General features: G+C 46.2%; 1 protein-coding gene across 1 annotated transcript in view; it reads left to right on the top strand.

Annotated features, from left to right (window-relative positions):
• Window positions 1-1,404: 1,404 nt before the first annotated feature.
• Window positions 1,405-21,683, top strand: part of LOC135405067 (protein ARK2N-like) — a 61,209-nt gene continuing 40,930 nt past the window's right edge. Inside the window, exon 1 of the mRNA XM_064639785.1 lies at window positions 1,405-1,537. The gene's annotated coding sequence lies outside the window, so the exon portion shown is untranslated. The remainder of the gene's footprint in view (window positions 1,538-21,683) is intronic.

Genomic DNA, 21,683 nt, shown 5'->3' with positions numbered 1-21,683 from the left:
AGCTTTACTGAAATCCAAAAATATTACATCAACTGGTTTCCCTTGATCAGCTAGGTGGGTTACCCTGTCATAGAAGGAAATCAGGTTTGATAAGCAGGACTTTCCCCTCCTGAAGCCATGCTGGCTGTGATCAATGACTGCGTTGTTCTCCAGGTGTTTTTTAATACCTCCCAGAATAATCTTCTCCATGATTTTATCAGGCACTGAAGTGAAACTGACAGGTCTGTAGTTTCCAGGGTCCTCCTTCTTGCCCTTCTTGAAAATTGGGACAATGTTAGCCAGCTTCCAGTCAGCTGGGACCTCTCCGGATTCCCAAGACCACTCAAAAATCATCGAGAGAGGTTTTGCAATGACATCGGCTTTATTTTTTGAAGAGTCTTGGATAAGTCCCATCAGGCTCCATAGATTTGTAGGAATTCAGCTGGAGCAGCAGAGGAGAGCTACAGGTCTATATAATCTATTAGAAAGGGAGGAAGAAGAAGCAGGAGAATCAGAAGAAGCAGCAGGAGAATGAGGAAAGGAAGGGTTAGGGTTAGGGGTTTTTTTCAGTCTCTTCAGCCTGCTGATTCCTTCAGTTGTCGTTCTTTGCAAGAAGAGTGATCAATGGCAAGGTGCTCAAATCTGAGATAGATGCTCCTGCCCTGGCCTGTGTCATTATGCTTTTCTGTGTGCCATCCAAAAGCGCATTGCCTGTTTGTGACTGCTGTGTCCTAATGCCTGTGCAGCAGTGTGCCATCCTCCAGGTGTCTTGACTATACTGAACTGATTGCTGCTACATGTTTTCAAATTACACAGCACTACCTGCAACATGTTGTGCAGCATATATACCCCAGGGGTGCAAAGCTTAATACCCTGATTAAGAAACATCAGAACAATGTTTAATGTATGCATTACAGTGTTGCCCTAATTGCAAACCACGCTTCCCCCACCTAGCCCCCGGGTCTCTGATCTCAGGGACTGCAGAGGCAGGATCACCAGGATCAGCACTGGAGGGAGAAGGAGCGTTGGACAAGAGACCGGTGAGACCGTTTGCGGTGCCGGGCTCCTGCCGCCTTCGCCTGCGTCTCTCCCGAGCTCAACCCTCTTTGTCGCCCGGCCCCTGCGCCGGGGAAAAACGTTTCTTTCTTCTTGTTTCCCTCAGCTTCCTTCTCCGGTGCGTCGGCTCCAACTGCTGTGCTTGCTTTAAACACTCTGTTTCGCCGCTGGCAAACACCCGCCCTCCACTCCCCTTGAGGCTTGAGGGTAAGGGAGGGAGGGGGCAGGGCCTGCCGTCCGCAGCTCCGCCCCCGTCCCCGCTCGGCGCCGTAGGGTGGCGCTGGCGGGCGTGGCGACCGTTCTGCGCGGCGCTCGGTTGTTCCGGCGGTGGCGGAAGGAGGAAGTGACGCCGCGCGCGGAGCCCTGCGGCCTGCGGTGACATTCTCTCTGGCGTTGAGGGCATGGACTGGCCTCGGCGCGGCTGAGACCCGGCTCCTCTCGGCCGCCCCAGCTGTTACCGCCCCCCCGGGTGGAGGCCAAGGAGGGGCCTTGCTGTGTCCAGGTGAGTGGGGCCGGCGCGGCTGGGGCTCGCCCCCTGCGCGCTCCGGTGGGGCTGGGCCGCATAGCCTCAGCCGCGGGGGCGCCGGAGCCGTTGCTGTTAGCCCGGCTGCGCGCGGGCGGGAGGCCGCGAGGCGCCACGGCGGAGGCGGGTACCGGCCTCACGCTCCCCCCCCCTCTTCCCCGGGGCTGGCGGCGACGGGAGCGGGCGGGCACGCCTCGGGGGCCCGATCCCACCAGGGTCAGGAAGGCTCGCGCCGTGCATCTTCCGTGCTGGCCGAGGGCTGTTCAGGGAAACGCGGGAGCTTTCATTGCTGACTGCCTCGGTAATAGTGATCTCCATTACGGCCCGTCCCGGTGTCGGGACCGCGGGGTCCAGCCTAGCCACCGCTTTTCTGCCCTAACCTTGCCCGGAGTCAGCGGATGAAAGCCTCGCCACAGCTCCTGGAAGCAGCTTTGGCCACTTTGTCTTCCTTGGAACTTCTGTGATCGTGTTAGCTGTTTGGAGAAAATCCCTTTGAAAAACAAGGGCTGTAAACTGCTCCAGTTTTATGTTTCTCTAGTTATTTTGCTTCTTCGTTTGCCTTGGATTATATGTGGGAATCTATATTTTATGTGGAAAAAAAGTTCTAATTTGTTCGTTGCTTATCTGGCCTGAGTTCCCCTGGAGCTCCTAACATTTAATTGTTTGCAGATGTGGTTTTGAGCAACACAGCCATCGGAGGAGAATATTAAATTTAACTGTGACACTTTTTAAAAAGGAAAAAGGCAATCTGAGCAGACTTGTAATAATTTAACTATCTCCCCAATTCCAATATTGTAACTTTCTTTGCCTTGATGTTATTGGACAACTACTTAAAAGGCCACTTTTTGAAAGACTTGTTTTTTTTTTTTTTTAAATTTTTTAGGTTTACGTTGTTTAACTTATAGGGAGAGCTTCCACCTTTGTTAAGTAGCATCTAATTGTATTTATGTCTTTGTTAATAGCAGAACAAGGCAACTTGTCTTAAAGTTTATTGGTACCTTTGTGAAACCATAACTGTAGTAACTTTGTTAAACAAGGTCTTGGTTGTAATTAGTTACACACTTTAAACCAGTACAAAGTACTTAGTGTTTCAAAGGCTGAAAAATCTTGTGTATAGAAGTTCTATGGCATAAGTCAGTCCTGTTTGGTATTGTGGGTTTTTTTTTTTACTGTCAAGTAATTCTAGCTTTTAAAAATGCATGAATAGTCAATCTTTGAACCCTTGACCATCTCTTTAAAAATGTAAAATTTCTCTTAATTCCTCTTCCCAAAGGTTTTAATTGGTTTTAATTTTCTTCTGGTACTTGTCAAGCATAAGGCCAAATAATAGGCTAGCCCTTGCCTATAAGTGAAACTATTTTCAAGTTTTAAGTACAAACAGTACTTAGAGCAGCAAACAAACATTAAATCTAAAATGTTTCTCTTAAAGTATCTTACATTGCTTAAGTATATTAAAAAATGTAATGTTCGACCTTGAGATGGAAAATGAGTATGGTGCTCTTTTGAGGTCTTTATCTTGTGGTTCTGCTGCGCTAGTTAACACCTGTAATTACTGTGTTTGTGATATAAGAGCTGAAAGTCAGGCAGTCACAACAGTGCAGCTTTTCCTGTTGCCCTGTGTACTGGGTTGACCCTGGCTGGATGCCAGGTACCCACTAAAGCCGCTCTTTCCCTCCCCTCTGCAACTGGACAGAGGAGAGAAAATACAACAAAGGATTAATGAGTTAAGAGCTGGGAGAGGTCACTTACTGATCACCATCATGGGCAAAACAGACTCAAAGTGGGGATACTAATTAAATTTATTACTAACAGGATCAGAGCAAAAGAGTGAGAAGTAAAATAATCTTAAAAACACCTTCCCCCCCCTCCTTCCTTCTTTCCTTCCAAGTTCTACCTCCTCCCCCCAGTGGTGCAGGGAGATGGGGAATGGGGTTACAGTCAGTTGTTTCTGCTGCTGCTCAGGGAGAGTCGTCTTTCCCCTGCTCCCATGGGGTCCCTCCTGAGGTGGTGAATAAGGCACAAACCCCACACTGACACGGTTAAGTGCCAGAGCAGAATTGGCTTTAATAAACAAGGCAGCAGTTTAAGTACAGTGTTCAAACGAGTCACATGATTTTCCACCCAATGACAATCAAGTATTGACTGAGCATGCGTGAGAACCCGGAAAACTACAACTCCCATTATTCCTTACTACATTCTTCCTGCCACACCCTCCCATGGGAGACAGTCCTTCACGAACTTCTCCGGTGTGAGTCCGTCTCACGGCGACAGTTCTTTACAAAACTGCTGCCATGTGGGTCACTTCTCCATGAGGTGCAGTCCTTCAGGAACAAGCTGCTCCAGCGTTGGTCCCCCACAGGGCCACAAGTCCTACCAGCGAAACCTGCTCCAGCGTGGGCTCCTCTCTCCACAGGCTGCAGGTCCCTGCCAAGACCCTGCTCCAGCATGGGCCTCCCACAGGGTCATAGCCTCCTTCGAGCATCCACCCGCTCCGGCGTGGACTCCTCCACAGGCTGCAGGTGGATGTCTGCACCCCGGTGATCCTCCATGGGCTGCAGGGGGACAGCCTGCCTCACCATGGTCTGCACCATGGGCTGCAGGGGAACCTCAGCTCTGGCACCTGGAATACTTCCTCCCCCTCCTTCTCCACTGACCTTGATGTCTACATTGTTGTTCATATGTTCTCATTCCGCTCTTCTCTGGCTGCAATTTTCATCTGCACAATAACTTTCTTTCCCTTCTTAAACATGTTATCACGGAGGCATTGTTATCACTCCTGATTGGCTCAGCCAGCAGTGGGTCTGTCCTGGAGCAGGGTGGCATTGGCTCTACCAGACATGGGAGAAGCTTCTAGCAGCTTCTGACAGAAGCCACCCCTGTAGCCCCCCCCCCCCCCCCAAGACCTGGCCACAGAAACCCGATTCACCCTGGAAGAGGACAAGCTCTAAGAGAGTCATTAATTTGCTTGTCATGTGTTTGTGAAGCCCACATATCTTGCCGCCCCCCCCGTACATGTATGATACCAAAGCAGTGAGATGAAGTGTGGAGAACTCAACTGTCTGACAGCAATCATTTTTAAGCATCATTTTCTAATTATTTCTCACCTCTAGGGATCTAGAGCAGTCTGGTGTTGGCAAAAGAAGCTCCAAAGGGGGTGATTATGTGGCTGCTAAAGGCTAATAAAATACTGCTTTTTGTGGTTCTGATATACCAGTAACACTAGTGTTCTGTCTGGGGAATTAGGAGGAGGGACAGTGGGGGTGATGGAAGATAGTATGTGAGTTTGGGCAGCTGGTATTTATGCCCAAATATGAGGATAACAGTTCTGACTTATTTTTAAACACTTGAATTTTTAATTATAATATGTTGACTATTTCTGTTTGCTCTTTAGCCTAATTGTTAGTTGACATCATGAAGAGGTGCAATGAGAAATTCCTGAGATATTAGGAAGAGGAAAGCAGCTGTAGTCTTACACATTCAAGTGTATGATGTGTATTGCAGTACAGCCTGGGCATCTATGCTTTCGCTCCATAAGTGCATGCAGTCTGCCTGCCTAGTAGAAACTAAAGTGCACAAACAACCTGGGAAATGAGTGAATACGTTAAACTGGGTACTGCGAAGAGAGGGTAAAAGGGAAGCAACCTGATGCCAACCAGAAGGCAGTTGAGAAAGGAATCACAACACAAAGAAACCAAGCTCTGCTCTTACTGATAAAACAGAGGTAGGAAGTATGTTTGTGTGCATTTCACAAATGGGCAGATCACGCTGGCAGCTGACACTGTGGAGGAGGTAGGGATTAATGAGGTAAGATGTGATTGAATGAACAAAGAGTAAATATAGAGAATCATGAGGGGCTTTGAACACTAAACCTTAGGGAGATAAGTTGATATAACTTGATCTTGTTATAATGGGATCTCATTGTAACTTGATCTTGTGATTGGTAGCCATCTTGGCCACAGCGACCACAAAGCGATCGAGTTTAAAATCTCTGACAGGAGGAAAAGTGCCATCAAAACTTCAACCCTGGGCACAAGGAGAGCAGACTTCAGGCTGCTCGGGGAATTAGTGAGTAAGGTCCCCTGGGAAAACACTTTTGAAGGCGCTGGGGGTCCACCAGGGTTGGTCACTTTTTAAATATCACCTCCTAAGGGCACAGGAGCAGGCAATTCCAAAATGTCAGAAGTCAAGCAGGTGAGGCAGAAGGCAGGTTTGGCTGAGCAGGGACCTTCTGGAGCTAAGGCAAAGGAAGAAAGTGTATGCCCAGTGGAAGCAAAGTTGGATGACATGGGAGGAATACAGAGATGCTGTTCGCCACTGCAGGGAGAAAATTTGTGCGGACAAAGCTCAGCTGAAGTTGAAGGTGGACATAAATGTGAGGGGCAATAAAAAGAGGGTTTTAAAATACATTAATGGCAAAAGGCAGTGCAGAAATAACATTGGCCCATTCCAGGATGAGGATGGTCACCTCCCAAACAGGGGCATAGACAAGGTGGAGATGTTTAATGCTTTCTTTGCCTCTGTCTTCAACATTGATGACAGGATAAGGGGGTCCCAGAGCCCTGAGCTGGAGGACCGTGGCAGGTAGAATGATAAAATCCCAGTTGACCCTGAAGTTGTGTGGGATCTGCTTCTGCAGCTGGATCCCTATAAGTCTATGGGGCCTGAAGGGATTCATGCAAGAGAATACTCAAAGAGCTGGCTGATGTCATTGTGAGCCCTCTCTTGATGATTTTTGAACAGAGAGGTCCCATCTGACTGGAAGCTGCCAAATGTTCCAATTTTCAAGAAGGGCGAAGAGTAGGACCCTGGAAACTACAGGCCTGTCAGTCTCACTACAGTGCCTGGTAAAATCACGGAGAAGATTATTCTGGGAGTTATTGAAAAACAAAGGACAATGCAGTCATTGGTTACAGCCAGATTAGCTTCATAAGGGGAAAGTCCTGCTTGTCAAACCTAATTTCCTTTTATGACAAGGTAACTCACCTAGCTAATCAAGGGAAGCCAGTTGATGTAATCTTTTTGGATTTCAGTAAAGCTTTCCATACTGTCTCTCACAGGATCCTTCTGGGCAACAAAATGTCCAGCACACAGCTGGATAAACACATCATGCGGTGGGTGAGCAATTGGCTCACGGGTTGAGCACAAAGGGTAATAGTGAATGGGGTAACATCAGACTGGTGACCTGTCACTAGTGGGGTTCTGCAGGGCTCCATCTTGGGCCCAGTGCTCTTCAAAATCTTCATAAATGACTTGGATGAAGGACTGGAAGGGATTCTAAGCAAGTTTACAGATGACACAAAACTGGGAGGAGCTGTTCACTCCCTCGAAGGCAGGGAGGCCCTGCAGAGAGCCCTCGACAAATTAAGAGGACTGGGCAATCACCAACCATATGAAGTTCAACAAGGGGAAGTGCCAGATTCTGCATCTGGGATGGGGCAACCCTGGATGTACGTGCAGACTGAGGAATGAGATGCTGGAAAGCAGTGCCGCGGATAGGGGCCTTGGGGTCCTGGTTGAGGGCAAGTTGAATCTGAGTCAGCAATGCCCTGGCAGCCAGGAGGGCCAACTGTGTCCTGGGGTACATCAGGCAAAGCATCGCCAGCTGGTCGAGGGAGGTGATTGTCCTGTTCTGCTCTACTCCACACTGGTGTGGTCTCACCTTGAGTACTGTGTGCAGTTTTGGGCACCACAATATAAGAAAGATATAAAGCTCTTCGAGAGCATCCAAAGGAAGGAAATGAAGATGGTGAAGAGCCTTGAGGGGAAGCCTTATGAGGAGCAGCTGAGGTCACTTGGTCTGTTCAGCCTGGGGAAGAGACTGAGGGCAGACCTCATTGCAGTCTACAACTTCCTTGTGAGGGGAAGAGGAGGGGCAGGCACTGATCTCTTCTCTGTGGTGACCAGCGACAGGACACAGGGGAATGGTATGAAGCTGTGTCAGGGGAGGTTTAGGTTAGATATTAGGAAAAGGTTCTTCACCCAGAGGGTGGTCGAGCACTGGAACAGGCTCTCCAGGGAAGTGGTCACAGCACCAAGCCTGCCAGAATTCAAGAAGCATTTGGACGATACTCTCGGGCACATAGTGTGACTCTTAGGGGCTGTCCTGCACAGGCCAGGAGTTGGACTTTGATGATCATTGTGGGTCCCTTTCAACTCAGCATATTCTGTGATTCTCTGATTCTGTGAATTCAGAGAAGTTCATGTAGCTCATAAAAACTGTTCAGCTTCACTAAGTGCTTGCAGCTCTTCACTAACAAAGGAGTTAAACAACATGAAATGCTTCTGTGTTTTGGATGCAGGGAGCTAACAGGGAATATTTCCTATCGACTTCATCCTGCAGCCTTGTATGCCAACTTATTGCCTTCTTTTCCACTAATTTTTTTAATACCCATGTTAAGATTTTTAGCTGCATAAGACACTGTCTTGCCTGTCCTGGTAGGTCTGAGCTACTTTTGACTGTCTGTAAGGCCTGAAGAAATACAGGTATGTGGCTGATTTTGAAAGAGATGTTCCGTTATTATAGAGTCGACAAGACCATGATTTGAATATGAGAATTTCTGTTTCACTATTTACACTGTGGTCTGTGGCTGGATGCTGTTCCAGGCTTCTTGAAGCTAGACAGTGTTTTCCAAGCTCACAGGTATTGTTCGCAGGATAGCAGCTGACTGATAACTATTTGACCCCTAACAAGCCCAGTCCTTTATTAAGTGATTTATTAAACAATTAAACCAGCTGAACCCTGGTGCCAGCAGTTGAACTTGCATAATGGCTTGCATTGTATGCATTCTCTGGTCGGATTTAAGGTCTTATGGGGTAGGTTCTCCTGTCACAGTTGTCCTGACAACTTGACATGATAACCAGGTACAGTTAAGACAGTGCTATTCTCTTGTACTGTGGCTTTCTCATCAGCTGGTAATTCTGCTGACTCTTCAGCACACTCTCCTAATTCTTGCTCTCTTGGAATGCCAACTCTGGTGAGAGAGACAGTTCTAAGTAATCTGGCAGAAGAAAAATTTTAAGGGAAAAAGCTTGGTAAAGAGTAGGCCAGGAAGCTGTTTACTAATTCCATGTGCTTGTGGTTGGAAATAAATGAAACATAAGGGGAGTTTAGAGGCTGTCTCCTAATGAAGTTGGATAAAATGCTGGTAGCCTGAGGCCTCCTCATGTTTAATAAGATGTCTTTTGGAAATGAAGTTGTCATTGTGGGGAAAAAAATGGGCTTGTGGGTAGCAGTGCCCGTGAGCTGAATTACTGATAAACACAATTTGAATTGTCAGTTGCTGTGGTTCCTCCAGAGGTGGTAACACCTTTTGACCAGCACTACGCAGAATATGTGAGCAGTTATAAAAAAAGTATTTTTTTGAGTATTGTTTTTAGAAAGCCTTTAAGGTGAAGTTTTATTTTCCATGTTTCCACTTACTGTTATTAATAAGTCATCTTAAAGGCAATTCACAGGCTTTGGATCCACTCACTGTAATAAAGAAAATCCAGAAATTGTTGAATGCCATAAAACTAAGCTAGGGAAATTCATTAAGTATCTTGACAGAGTTAATTTCATAAGCCCTAAATAATTAGCTATAGACCTCACCTCGATTTAAAGTTGGTTTGATAACAGACACTTGATTTCCTTTTTTTGTTTTACAAGATCAAAATGATTTCTGCTTTTTAACACCTGTAGTGGATAGTGGATTGCACTCTTTGTCTGTATGGAACTCATCAAGCTACAGCAATAAGACTGTTGAATGAACAGAATGGGATTGAATTAATACTCCAGACATGATGCTCTTTTTTCTTTTATCTCCCCTTTTGCTGGGGAAATTGTATATATTGTTTATGTCTCCTGTTGCTAATCATTAGTTTTATTCTTAAGAAAGCTCTGCCAGCTGAGCCACTTTTTCCTAAATCAAGAACAATAATGCAAGAAATCATTTTAGGGTAATTGTTGCTTTTATTTAAGGATAAGTAAGGTGTCTCAGTTTAACGAGACAGAAATGTTTGCTAAGGAGGGCGGGAGAGGAGAAAGCTCAAACTCCTCCCTCTGAGTAATTATAACTTTGAAATTAAGAGGCTTCAGTCGGAAAGGTGTGGAAAATAACAGCTCTTTACTAAAATATATATATACATATATATATAGGCCGGGCGTGTCGCACTGGCCGCCGGGCATGTTGGGGCCACGCAGCCGCCAGGCACACCCCACTGGCCACTGGGCAGGGATTGCGCCTTTGTGGGAGAGGAGAGGAAGAATTTCGGAGTGCACAGAGGTTTACCAGTCCAATTTAGGGGAGGGGAAGGGTGTCGAGCGAGCCGTGGGAGTCCTCAGACCGGCGGGAGGGTGGACGGGGCAGCCCTGTATGGAGTGTCACAGGTGAGCAGTATGAGGGAAGATCTGTGGTAACACGGTGAGGAGAGGATAAGGTCAGGGTGGATAGCAGGTTCTTCTGGGGGGTTGGGGGGTTTTGGCTGGGCTGGGGCCATGGGAGATACCCGAGCCCCGGGTGGGTACGGGGGCTAGAACGGTTTGTTTTTGGCTCACCTGTGGCTACTGCCCAGGTTCGGTTTGTTTTGGATTTATTTATTGCGTCCTGAAAGGGTGGTCAGGACAAAGGGATGTTCCTGGGTATTTCCCTGGGATTGAATAAAGATGGGTGGCAGAAAAGTAGGGAGTGAAAGGCTTGCCCTAACTGTTTTAATGGGAAAGAAGCCTGTGTACCCCTATGCGGTTGCGAACTATGCTGGCGATGGTACATGCCTTCGGTAGGGTCTCCCATGCCAGACAGGTCAAAACTGAAGGGTCAGATAAAATCTGTCCATGGGCAGGATGAGCTCGCTAGCCTTCTGGCAGTCATCCTAGGAGAAGGACAACTCTAATCCCAAACCCGGGCAGGTGGAGCTCGCTTAGCCCTGTAAGGCCATCCATCTAAGAGAAGGATACTCTAATTAAACCTACGTCCTGAGGACCTCGCTGCCACCGTCCAAGCTCGCTAGGCCCTGGCAGATGAACCTTAGGATTAAAGGGTGGGTCCAGTTCCGTGCATGCTGCGTCTCACCTAAAAAATCCACTGCGCAGGCTTGAAGGTTATACCCACATTTGTAAAGCCCTGTAGCGATGGGCGAGGGTCGAAAATGCAGGTGATAAGGTGCCGAAAAAGACAAAATTTACACCGACCTGCGCCTCCTTACCCAAAAGGTTCCTGCTGATGATAAGATCATTATCCTTGGTTATTTCAATGCCAGAGTCGGAAAGAACTTTGAAACCTGGAAAGGAGTATTAGGCAAGCATGGTGTTGGAAACTGCAGCAATAATGGTCACCTTCTGCTAGAGTTTTGTGCGGAGCAGCAGCTCACCATCAGCACCACTATCTTTCAGCAGAAAAATAGTCTGAAGACAACCTGGATGCATCCTAGATCCAAGCATTGGCACCTCATTGATTACATCCTGGTGCCATGGAGAGATGTCCGCGATATTCACCATACCCGCGTGATGCCTAGTGCAGAATGCCAAACAGACCATCGACTTGTGCGCTGTAAACTTAACTTCAACCTTAAGTTCAAAGCTAAAAGGGGCAGTATTCTGAGGAGGACACTCCAAGTTAACGATCTTCAATCGGCTAAAGTGAGAGAGAGCTTTCAGGCAAACCTTCAAACTAGGCTCTAGGATCATTCCATAGATCCCTCTCCTGAGTCACTTTGGCAGCATATTAAAAATAGCATCCTGCAGTCCTCTGAAGAATCCTTAGGGTTCTCCTTCAAGAAGAACAAGGACTGGTTTGATGAAAACAATCAAAAGATCCAGGAATTGTTGAGGAAAAAGAGAACTGCTCACCAAGCAATTTAGCACATTACACAGCAACTGGTGAAGGATGAATTGCATACTGCCCCTACTATGGAAGAAACTCTTAAGGCCATACAGCAGGTGAAAATTGGCAGGGCAGCTGGGGTTGATGGAATTCCACCCGAAGTCTGGAAGCACGAGGGCCAAGCACCAAGCACTCCATGCTAAATTCCACGAGTTTGTGGTGCGCTGTTGGGAACTAGACGAACTACCATCAGACCTTCTTGATGCAGTCATCATCACCTTGTGTAAGAAGAAGGGAGATAAATCAGACTGCTTTAGCTACTGGGGTATTACTCTGCTCTCCATTGCTGGCAAGATCCTGACAAGATTACTTTTGAACAAATACCAGCTATAGCAGAACTTCTTCCTGAAAGCCAATGTGGTTTCAGAGCCAACAGGAGTACCACAGACATGGTATTTGTTCTCAGACAACTGCAAGGGAAGTGTAGGGAACAGAACAAAGGTCTCTATGTAACCTTTGCTGATTTTATAATGGCTTTCAATCATCATCATCATCATGGCTAGGCTTTGCGAACGAAGATTTGGGAAGGCTCTATCCACATTTGCTACAGGCATGCTGGTGGCTTATGAGGCCAATACGTGACAGACATATCCGATTGCAAAAGGCACAGCAGAAAGACTCCTTAGATGGTGTATTCTGCAATACACGGTTCTTTCTGCGTTGCCTTTTTTCCTCGAGGGTGATCCTGCGTGTGTTCTCAAAGGAGACAGCTGCGTTATAGATGGTGTGTCTCCAGGCCTCCCGATTTGAGGCCAGAGTAGACCAGCTGTGGTGATGAATATGGCCGAGGCTAAGATGTTGTTTCAGGGAGTCCTTGTATCTTTTCTTCGGGGCTCCTCTCATGTGGCAGCCAGTGGCAAGTTCACCGTAAAGCAAGATCTTAGGGAAGCGGTGGTCCTTCATCCTTGAGATGTGCCCTGCCCATCGTAGCTGTGTTCTCATCAACATGGCCTCAATACTTGTGATAGCTACTTGCTCTAGAACAGATGTGTTGGTCGCATAGTCTGACCAGTGGATGTTTAGGATTGTGCGGAGGCAGCGTTGATGGAAGCGTTCTAAGAGACGCAGGTGGTGGCGGTAGATGACCCATGATTCGGAGCCATATAAGACAGTAGACAACACTATGGCTTTGTAAACACTGATCTTGGTGCTTTTCTTCAAGTGTTTATTACGCCATACTCTTTTGTGGAGTTTTCCAAAAGCACTATATGCCTTTGCTAATCTGTTGTCTATCTCTCCGTCAATCTTACCATCTGAGGAGATGAGGCTACCGAGGTAATTAAACTGTTGGACTGATTTGAGCTCTGATTGGCCAATGGTGATGTGGGGATGATGGGGGACTTCCTGAGGTGCAGGTTGATGGAGGACCTCTGTCTTCTTTAAGCTGACTTCCAGTCCAAAGAGCTCAGCAGCGTCTGCAAAGCAGGATGTTAAACGCTGCAGGGCTGCTTCTGTGTGGGCAACAAGGGCGGCGTCATCGGCATAAAGCAGCTCCCGGACAAGATGGTTTAAGGTCTTGGTGTGGGCCTTCAGACGCCTTTGATTGAATAGACTTCCATCAGTACGGTATCGAATGTAGATACCGTCTTGATCATCGAGGTCTGCTGTGGCCCTTTGGAGCATCATGCTAAAGAAGACGGTGAATAGGGTAGGAGCGAGAATGCAGCCTTGTTTCACACCATTCTTAATTAAAAAGGGCTCAGAAAGTGTGTTGCCATATCTGACTTGGCCGTGGTGATCCTCATGGAGTGAGATGATCATTTTAAGGAACTTGGGGGGACAACCTAAACGTTCCAAAATCTGCCACAGACCTTTTCTGCTCACAGTGTCAAAAGCCTTGGTGAGGTCGACAAAGGTTACATAGAGACCTTTGTTCTGTTCCCTACACTTCTCTTGCGGTTGTCTGAGGACAAATACCATGTCTGTGGTGCTCCTGTTGGCTCTGAAACCACACTGACTTTCAGGAAGGATTCCTTCTGCTATAGTGGGTATTAGTCTGTTCAAGAGTATTCTTGTCAGGATTTTGCCAGCAATGGAGAGCAGAGTAATACCACGATAGTTTGAGCAGTCAGATTTAATTCCTTTCTTCTTATACAAGGTGATGATGACTGCATCACGAAGGTCTGATGGTAGTTCGCCTAGTTCCCAACAGCGCACCACGAACTCATGAAATTTGGTGTGGAGTGCAAGGCCCCCATGTTTCCAGATTTCAGGTGGAATTCCATCAATCCCAGCTGCCTTGCCGATTTTCACCTGCTGTATGGCCTTGAGGGTTTCTCCTAAAGTGGGAGCAGTATCCAATTCATACTTTACTGGTTGTTGTGTGATGGACTGAATTGCTGAGTCTTGGACTACACGGTTGGTACTGAAGAGAGTCTGAAAGTGTTCAGACCATCGATTCAGAATGGAGGTTTTATCTGTCAGAAGTGTTTGCCCATCAGCGCTGAGTAGAGGGCTTTGTACCAGGTATGTAGGCCTGTATGCTGTTTTCAAGGCCTCATAGAAACCTTTGTGATCACCTATATCTTCGCATAATTGAGCTTTTTCAGCTAGATCGATCCACCATTTGTTCTGGATGTCATGGAGTTTCTGTTGGAGCTTGCTGCATGCAAGACGAAAGGCTGTTTTTCTTGCGTGACAGGATGGCAGTGCAAGGTGTGCTTGGTGGGCGGTTCTCTTCTTCCTCAACAAGTCTTGGATTTGTTGATTGTTTTCATCAAACCAGTCCTTGTTCTTCTTGAGGGAGAACCCTAAGGATTCTTCAGAGGATTGCAGGGTGCTGTTCTTAATATGGTGCCAAATTGTTTCAGGAGAGGAATCTGCAGAAACTGTGGGAATGTTTTCGAGCCTAGTTTGAAGGTTTGCCTGGAAACTGTCTCTTACTGTGGCTGATTGGAGATTGTTAACTTGGAGTCTTCTCCTTGGGATGCTGCCCCTTTTTGGTTTGAATTTGATCTTGAAATGGAGTTTACAGCGCACCAGCCGATGGTCTGTTTGGCATTCTGCGCTGGGCATCACGCGGGTATGGTGGACATCGCGGACATCTCTCCGTCGCACCAGGACATAATGAATGAGGTGCCAATGCTTAGAACGGGGGTGCATCCAGGTTGTCTTCAGACTGTCTTTCTGCTGAAAGATAGTATTAGTGATGGTGAGTTGTTGCTCTGCACAGAATTCTAGCAGAAGTCGACCGTTATCATTGTAGTTTCCAACACCATGCTTGCCTAATACTCCTTTCCAGGCTTCAAAATTCTTGCTGACTCTGGCTTTGAAATAACCAAGGATAATGATCTTATCATCTGCAGGAACCTTTTGGGTAAGGAGGCGCAGGTCAGTGTAAAATTTTTCTTTTTCAGCAGGGTGAGCTTGGAGAGTTGGGGCATATATACTAAAGATGACAACATGTTGCTTGTTGTGTAGTGGAAGGCGCAGGGAGATAATGCGGTCAGAGTGACCTGTTGGCAGATTTTCGAGTTTAGGAACAATGGAGTTTTTGATCATGAAGCCGACACCTGAGAGGTGTTTTTCGGTTCTGGGCTTGCCTGACCAAAAGAGTGTGTAACCGGCACCATGTTCTCTGAGGCTGCCTTCTTCATGAAGGCGAACTTCACTGAGAGCGGCAATGTCGATGTTGAGACGAGCCAGCTCATGGGCAATTAGGGCAGACCGACGCTCAGGGCGTCCGCCGTCCGCAGAATCGAGCATGGTTCTGATGTTCCAACATGCTAGAGTTAATTTAGGGACACCTTTGGAGGCAGGTGCGTGCCTTTGTCTTTTGATCTTTGTGCGACCGCATTGGAGGAAGATGCCCGTTGACCTGCGGTTAACCAACCGGGTGAAAGTGGAGATGAGCTTTGTTTAGGTCACCTTTTCTAGGCCCCTCTCCGAGTGGAGCAAGCAGTGCTGTCCTTGGAAAGGCTGCTTGGTCGTCCAGGGTGCTGCCTCAAGAGACTGTCATCTCCGGTCAGTCTCAAATGACCAATCTCCTGAACCGCCTGCATGCAGGGTTGAGTCTGCGGCTCCCAGTGCACCTTTCACCTGCCGTTTCGACCCTCGCCCGTCGCTACAGGACTTTTTACATGTGGGTAAAGCCTTCAAGCCTGCGCAATGGATTTTTTAGGTGAGATGCAGTATGCGCGGAACTGAACCCACCCTTTAATCCTGAGGTTCATCTACCAGGGCCAAGCGAACTTTTACGGTGGCAGTGAGGTCCTCAGGACGTAGGTTTGATTAGAGTGACCTTCTCTTAGATGGATGGCCTTACAGGGCTAAACGAGCTCCATCTGCCCGGGTTTGGGATTAGAGTTGTCCTTCTCCTAGGATGACTGCCAGAAGGCTAATGAGCTCATCCTGCCCACAGATTTATTGTATCCAATCCTACAGTTTTGACCTGTCTGGCATGGGCGACCCTACCGAAGGCATGTACCATCGCCAGCATAGCTCGCAACCGCATAGGGGTATACAGGCTGCATTCCTACTATTAAAAACGATTAGGTCAAGTCTTACAGTACCTAGTTTTCTGCCATCTGTCTATATTCATCCCAGGGAAGCACCCAGGATCAACCCTTTGTCCTGACCAACCTTTCAGGATGTAACAGATAAATCCAGGACATACCAAACCTGGGCAGTAGCCGCGGGTGAACCAAAACCAGACAAACGAGTGAAACTGTTCTGGCCACCGTACCCACCTAGGGCTCGAGGACCTCTCCAGGCCCCAGCCCGACCAAGATCTCCAAGCCCCAGAGGAAACTATTATCTTGACCTCCCCCACCGTGTCTCCTTTATATCTTCCCACGCACTACTTACCTGACTACCCTCCAGTTCGAGGACCCCCACAGCCTGCCTGGCACCCTCCCCCCCCCCCCCCAATCCAGACGGGCAAACCTCTGTGTACTCCGAGGCTTCCACTCTTCTCTCTCTCTCCTTTCTCACGAGGGCACAAGGCCACGCTGGCGAAGCTCCCACTCTCCTTTCCTGCTGGGGGGGAGGGGACCGGGGGCGGCCCCGCGTGGGCCCGGGGGCGGCCCCGGGCCGCGCGGGAACCGAGGGGCGGCCAAAAGGCTTTCAATACTGTGAACAGAAAAGGTCTGTGGCAGATTTTGGAATGTTTAGGTTGTCCCCCCAAGTTCCTTAAAATGATCATCTTACTTCATGAGGATCAGCATGGCCAAGTCTGATATGGCGATGCACTTTCTGAGCCCTTTCTAATATCCAGTGACATGAAACAAGGTTGCGTTCTTGCACCAACCCTATTCACAATCTTTTTCAGCATGATGCTCCAAAGGGCCACTGCAGATCTCGATGGTCAGGATGGTATCTACATTCGATATTGTACTGACAAAAGTCTATTCAACTTAAGGCGACGGAAGGCCCATACTAAATTAACATAGCTAAATTAACATAGCTAAATTTTATTTCATTTTCTCTTTCAGCTACGGGAAGCCTAGGGTTGAACCTGAAAAAGGAGGAAGCGTGCCTGAGAGTATGTGTGTGTGAGTGTGCGTGTGAGAGCGTGAGCAAGGAGTCAAAAGGGGCCCCTGTTGGCTCACTGGAGCTGCCCACTGTGAAGGGACTCTGGTCCCAGCAGTTATAATCTTGAGTGCGTGTGTGTGTGACTCCTTGAACGGTGTGGGAATGCTCAGGCAGTGGCTTCTCCTTTAACACAGGCTGTCTTAGTTTAGCAAGACAGAAATGTTTGCTAAGGAGGGTGGGTTAGGAAAAAACAAAGAAAAAGGAAACAAACCCCTTCTGCCAACTTATTACTTCGGAATTAAGAGGCTTGAGGTGAAAGGTGTGGAAAAGGAAAATAACAGCTCTTTAACACACATATATATATATAAATAACAAACCCGAATAAGCAACGGATCTGCAACTAAAACTTTCAAAAACAAAGTCCTACTTCCCCAGGTGGGGGCCCCCTTGACTATCAGGGAGCCGAGGGCAGGCTGTTCCCGGAGGCTCAACAACTGCTCACAACCACGTGAGCAATGGTGGCTCTGCTGCCTACAATGAAGGGTTTTTTCCCGCTGGTCCCAGGGCTATGGTGTGGTCCTCGGTCAGGCAGTCGCTGCAGGAAGATGCTCTGACAATGCAGCACCTCAGCCTGGGGCAAAACCTTGCTCACAGACGGTCGGCTGGGGCTCTCCTGGTTGCTCCCTGATGGCGGTGCCAGGCGGGGAGAAAAACTTCTCCTCGGGGAAAAGGAGGGGATGACCACTCCGTTGGGCGCCAGGCAGGAAAACTCACAAACAAAAGGCTCCGAGGCGTGGCGCTGGCCGGTTTTATAGAGAAGCCTCCCCCACTCCTGTGCCCCTGTGCATGCGACCCCGCTCCTTCCCCCTTCCCACCTCCCCCCACCCTGGAAAAAGGGATGGGGGAAAAGAGGGCCTTTCACTGTAGGTTCACACTGCCCAGTAATTGATATTGGGAAAAAATTCCAACATCTCTTTTCAAACCTATAACATGGGCTTTATAATTTGTTTGGATGAAACTAATTTCCTTCTGACATTGCAGGATATACAATTATAAAGAAGAGTGTTTATTGAGAGCAAACCAAACAAAAATATTATGAAGTATGTATGAATGGCCAATTATTGAAGGGCATGTAAGCTATCTTCTATATAACTTTGGGCAGTAGTATATATTACGTGATAGTTGTACTTTAGGAAGCTACTAATGATTCAAAGAAATCCTTAAAAGCACACTTTTATTATGGCCGGGGGAGATGCAGGGGGATTTCACCCCCCGTGCATGTCCGCTGAGAAAAGAAACACAACAGCTTTTTATACAGTGAGTTTCAAAAATTATCTATCATATACACTCTTTATGAAGTCTGCCTTATCTAAATAGACATTTGGTTGCCTAACTCCTATTCTTATTATTATAGAGTAGTTACATAAAGTTTTATCATTTCAAACGGCTTAGGTTCCCCCCACCCCTCTTGACTCCCTTGCAATGTTATGTGCTACAGCATTTTCACATACATATCCTAGTTGTTCTCTGGGTATACAGACTTCTGTGCTGATAGTTTGCCATCTCCCTATGTCCCTGTCATAGCTTGCCCAGACATTATGTCCCATGGGTCTAATTACTATATCCCAGTGTATTGTTCCTAATGCTAAGACAGGAAATATGATCCGTTCTTTTACCTCATGGATGGTAAGAACATATGCCTCTATTTACTCCTGCTTTGAGTTATATGTGAAGTTTACTAATTGCCACCATGCCTGATGTTCTTTCTCAAATTTGGTTGTGGTGTAATTTCTGGATATGATCTGTCTTATTTCTTGAGGTAAAATTCCTGATGTTCTTTCTCTTTGCTGGGTTTGGATACACTATTGCTATTGAGACATTTTCTTGTAAACTTCCAAAAAGATTAGTCACAACCTGAAAATCTTCAGATATGTGTTCAGTTAACAAGATCAAGTCTGTAGTAAGAGATTGTGTTTCAGCTGTAGTCATTAATGATGATCTTAGTGGTACCTCCAATTTTCAGAGGTTACAGTGCTGAGTTTATTAATTAATATTTCCTGATCTATGGAATTTAATACACCTAGTCCTGATCCAAACCATCCTGTTAGATCTTTTCATGTTCTTTCATGGTGGGATCTAGTTCTTAACCAAGCACTCCATACTTTAAGACTTTGGAGAATGAAGGGCTGACAATCCCCTTTTATAGAGGATATGTTTGTTTGGATTTTTACCTGGACTTTTTTTTTTTTAGTGAATATGTGGGGTCCAGGAGTAACTTCTGCTTGTTAGATTGTCTAATTATATAAGGTCCTACAAGGGAAAGATTATGACTTTTTCTGTACATTCTGAGGGTGTATGTGAGGAAGGCAGAAGTCTGTGTTGTTGAAGTAAATATTGTTGTGGTGTCTATTACAAATTTCTTTGATAGTGCCTTGTGTTCTTTCAAAGTAGCCCTAAGACATACTACAGAAACTGATTTGTCCAACATAAAGTTGTGCCAGCATTGATCAGAAGCACAGACAGACTTACCAATCAGTTTTCCCTTGTTATATTCTATGGGTTCTCTTACAGTGATTTGGGTCTGGGACATTTGTTTCTCATGGTCAGGTATATTAATTCCTCTACACCCTATCTGTATTTCCCCAATTATTCCATTTAAGATACTAAGCCCATTCCTTTTTTCCCAATCGTGTTCTAAATATGGTTCATTTTTGTGCATGACCATAGTGGCCAGGTTTAAATTAGAAATGTCTCTTCCAGACATACTGGAATATCTGATATAAGCCTGAGACCACGGCCAGTCTAAGGTAATGGCTGGAGCCAGAGTTATTATACTTATCAGAGTTCCAACGGCTAGTGTCGAGTAAACTTGAGGGTTGTTGGTCCTACAGGTTCTGATGTCCATGTTTCTTTAGGTGACTTCTTCACATGTGAATAATTAATCCAGGTGGGTTGTTCTCTGATTGCTGTGAAGGTCGTCAGAAGCACTTGGTATGGTCCTTTCCTCTTCTCATCTAGTGGTTGGCCTGAAAAAGTTTTAACATACACCCACTCTCCAGGGGAAATGTTATGTAAGGGCTGGTCTATTCCCCTTGAGTGAGTACTCATTATTTGTTTGTTAATTTTTGACAATTGTTTACTCAATGAGATCAGATATTCCCATATATATCCTTCCCCAACTTGTATGAGGTCTTCTCCTTGATAATAATTTCCACAGGGTCTCCCGTATAACATTTCAAAAGGGCTTAGCCCTTCTTTAGTCTTAGGTTTGACTCTTATTCGCAATAAGGCCAGAGGTAAGCCAGGCTTGGTACCAATGTAGATTTACTTCTTGACAGTTTTTTTCAATTGTTGTTTTATCAAATGATTCATTTTCTCCACCTGGCCTGTGGTCGATATGGAGTATGTAATAGCCAATCAATTTGCAGAATGCTGCTTATCTTTTAGTTATAAAATGTGGTCCTTGGTCTGAGGAGATGATGTCAGGTACTCTGAACCTGGGGATAATTTTATTAAGTAGTACTTTGACAACTTCTCGAGCCTTATTGCTTCGGGTCAGGAAAACTTCTAGCCAACTTGAGAAGGTATCTTTTAGGACCAATAGGTATCGGTACCTCCTTTTCTTAGGTAGTTCTGAGAAATCTATCTGCCAGTGTTGCCTTGGGTGGTTACCTTTGCCAATTGTCCCTATTTTTATTTTGTTGGTTGTGTGAGGATTATTGTGTAGTGTATAAATCTCATCCTATAATTTGTTTCTTTAGGTATTTATGCAGTGCATTTGTCCTCAGATGAGTTTTGTTATGTTCTATCTCTGCAACTTTCTATAGTACCCTTTCAGGTATTACTACTTATCCTGTTTTTAAGTGGTACATATTACCTTTGAGTTGACCTTGTTGATTTTTTTATTAATTTAAAATTTTCTTTTGAATATGATACATTAGACCTTACCTGTATGATTTTGCCATCTGGGATTAAGGATGCAAATCCTACCTGGCCGTTTTCTGTTGCCTTTTTCCCACTTGATCTGCTAATCGTTTGCCTTTTTTCCTGGTCCGTATTACCTTTTTGATGTCCTCTGCAACGCATAATGACAAGATTTTGGTAATTGAACAGAACTTAAAGATTTCTTCAGCTTGCTTTATCTGTTTTCCTTGTAATGAGAGCTGTCCTCTTTCTTTCCATATTGCTCCGTGGACATTTACTACACCAAAAGCATATTTTGAGTCTGTTCATATGTTAATGTCTTTTCCTTTTCCTAATTGCAATGCTCTGGTGAGTGCAATTATCTCTGCCTTTTGTGCAGAGGTGTCAGCAGAGAGCGCCTGTGCTTCGATGATATGATCTGTGGTTGTTATTGCATATCTTGCTTTGCGGGTTCCGTTTTTCACATAGCTGCTCCTGTTGGTAAACCACGTTTCCGCCTCAGGCAGCAGTGTATCTTTTAAGTCCGGTTGACTGGAATATGTTGCCTCAATTGTTTCTATGCAACCGTGATGCACTGGTTCCTTTGTAGTCATTGAACTGGACAAAAAGGTGACTGGATTGTCGATGTTAAATCTGGAGGGCAAGAGCCAGTGACTCTTTCTGTTCTAGCACTGCTGAAACCACATGTGATATTAGAACAGTCATTGTAAACTTTTTGTGCTTTTTGTATGTTTAGCACTGCTGTTGTTACTGCCTTCAAGCATCCTGGCCATCCTTTGCTTACTTCATCTAATTGTTTAGAGAAGTATGCCACTGTTCGTGGATATGTTCTTATTTGTTGGGCTAGGACTCCCAGTGCAATCCCTTGCCTT

This window comes from Pseudopipra pipra, chromosome W (assembly GCF_036250125.1).
Source record: "Pseudopipra pipra isolate bDixPip1 chromosome W, bDixPip1.hap1, whole genome shotgun sequence".
Classification (NCBI taxonomy): domain Eukaryota; kingdom Metazoa; phylum Chordata; class Aves; order Passeriformes; family Pipridae; genus Pseudopipra; species Pseudopipra pipra.
Note: the sequence above shows the minus strand (reverse complement) of the source record. Positions and strands in the feature narration are given on the sequence as shown.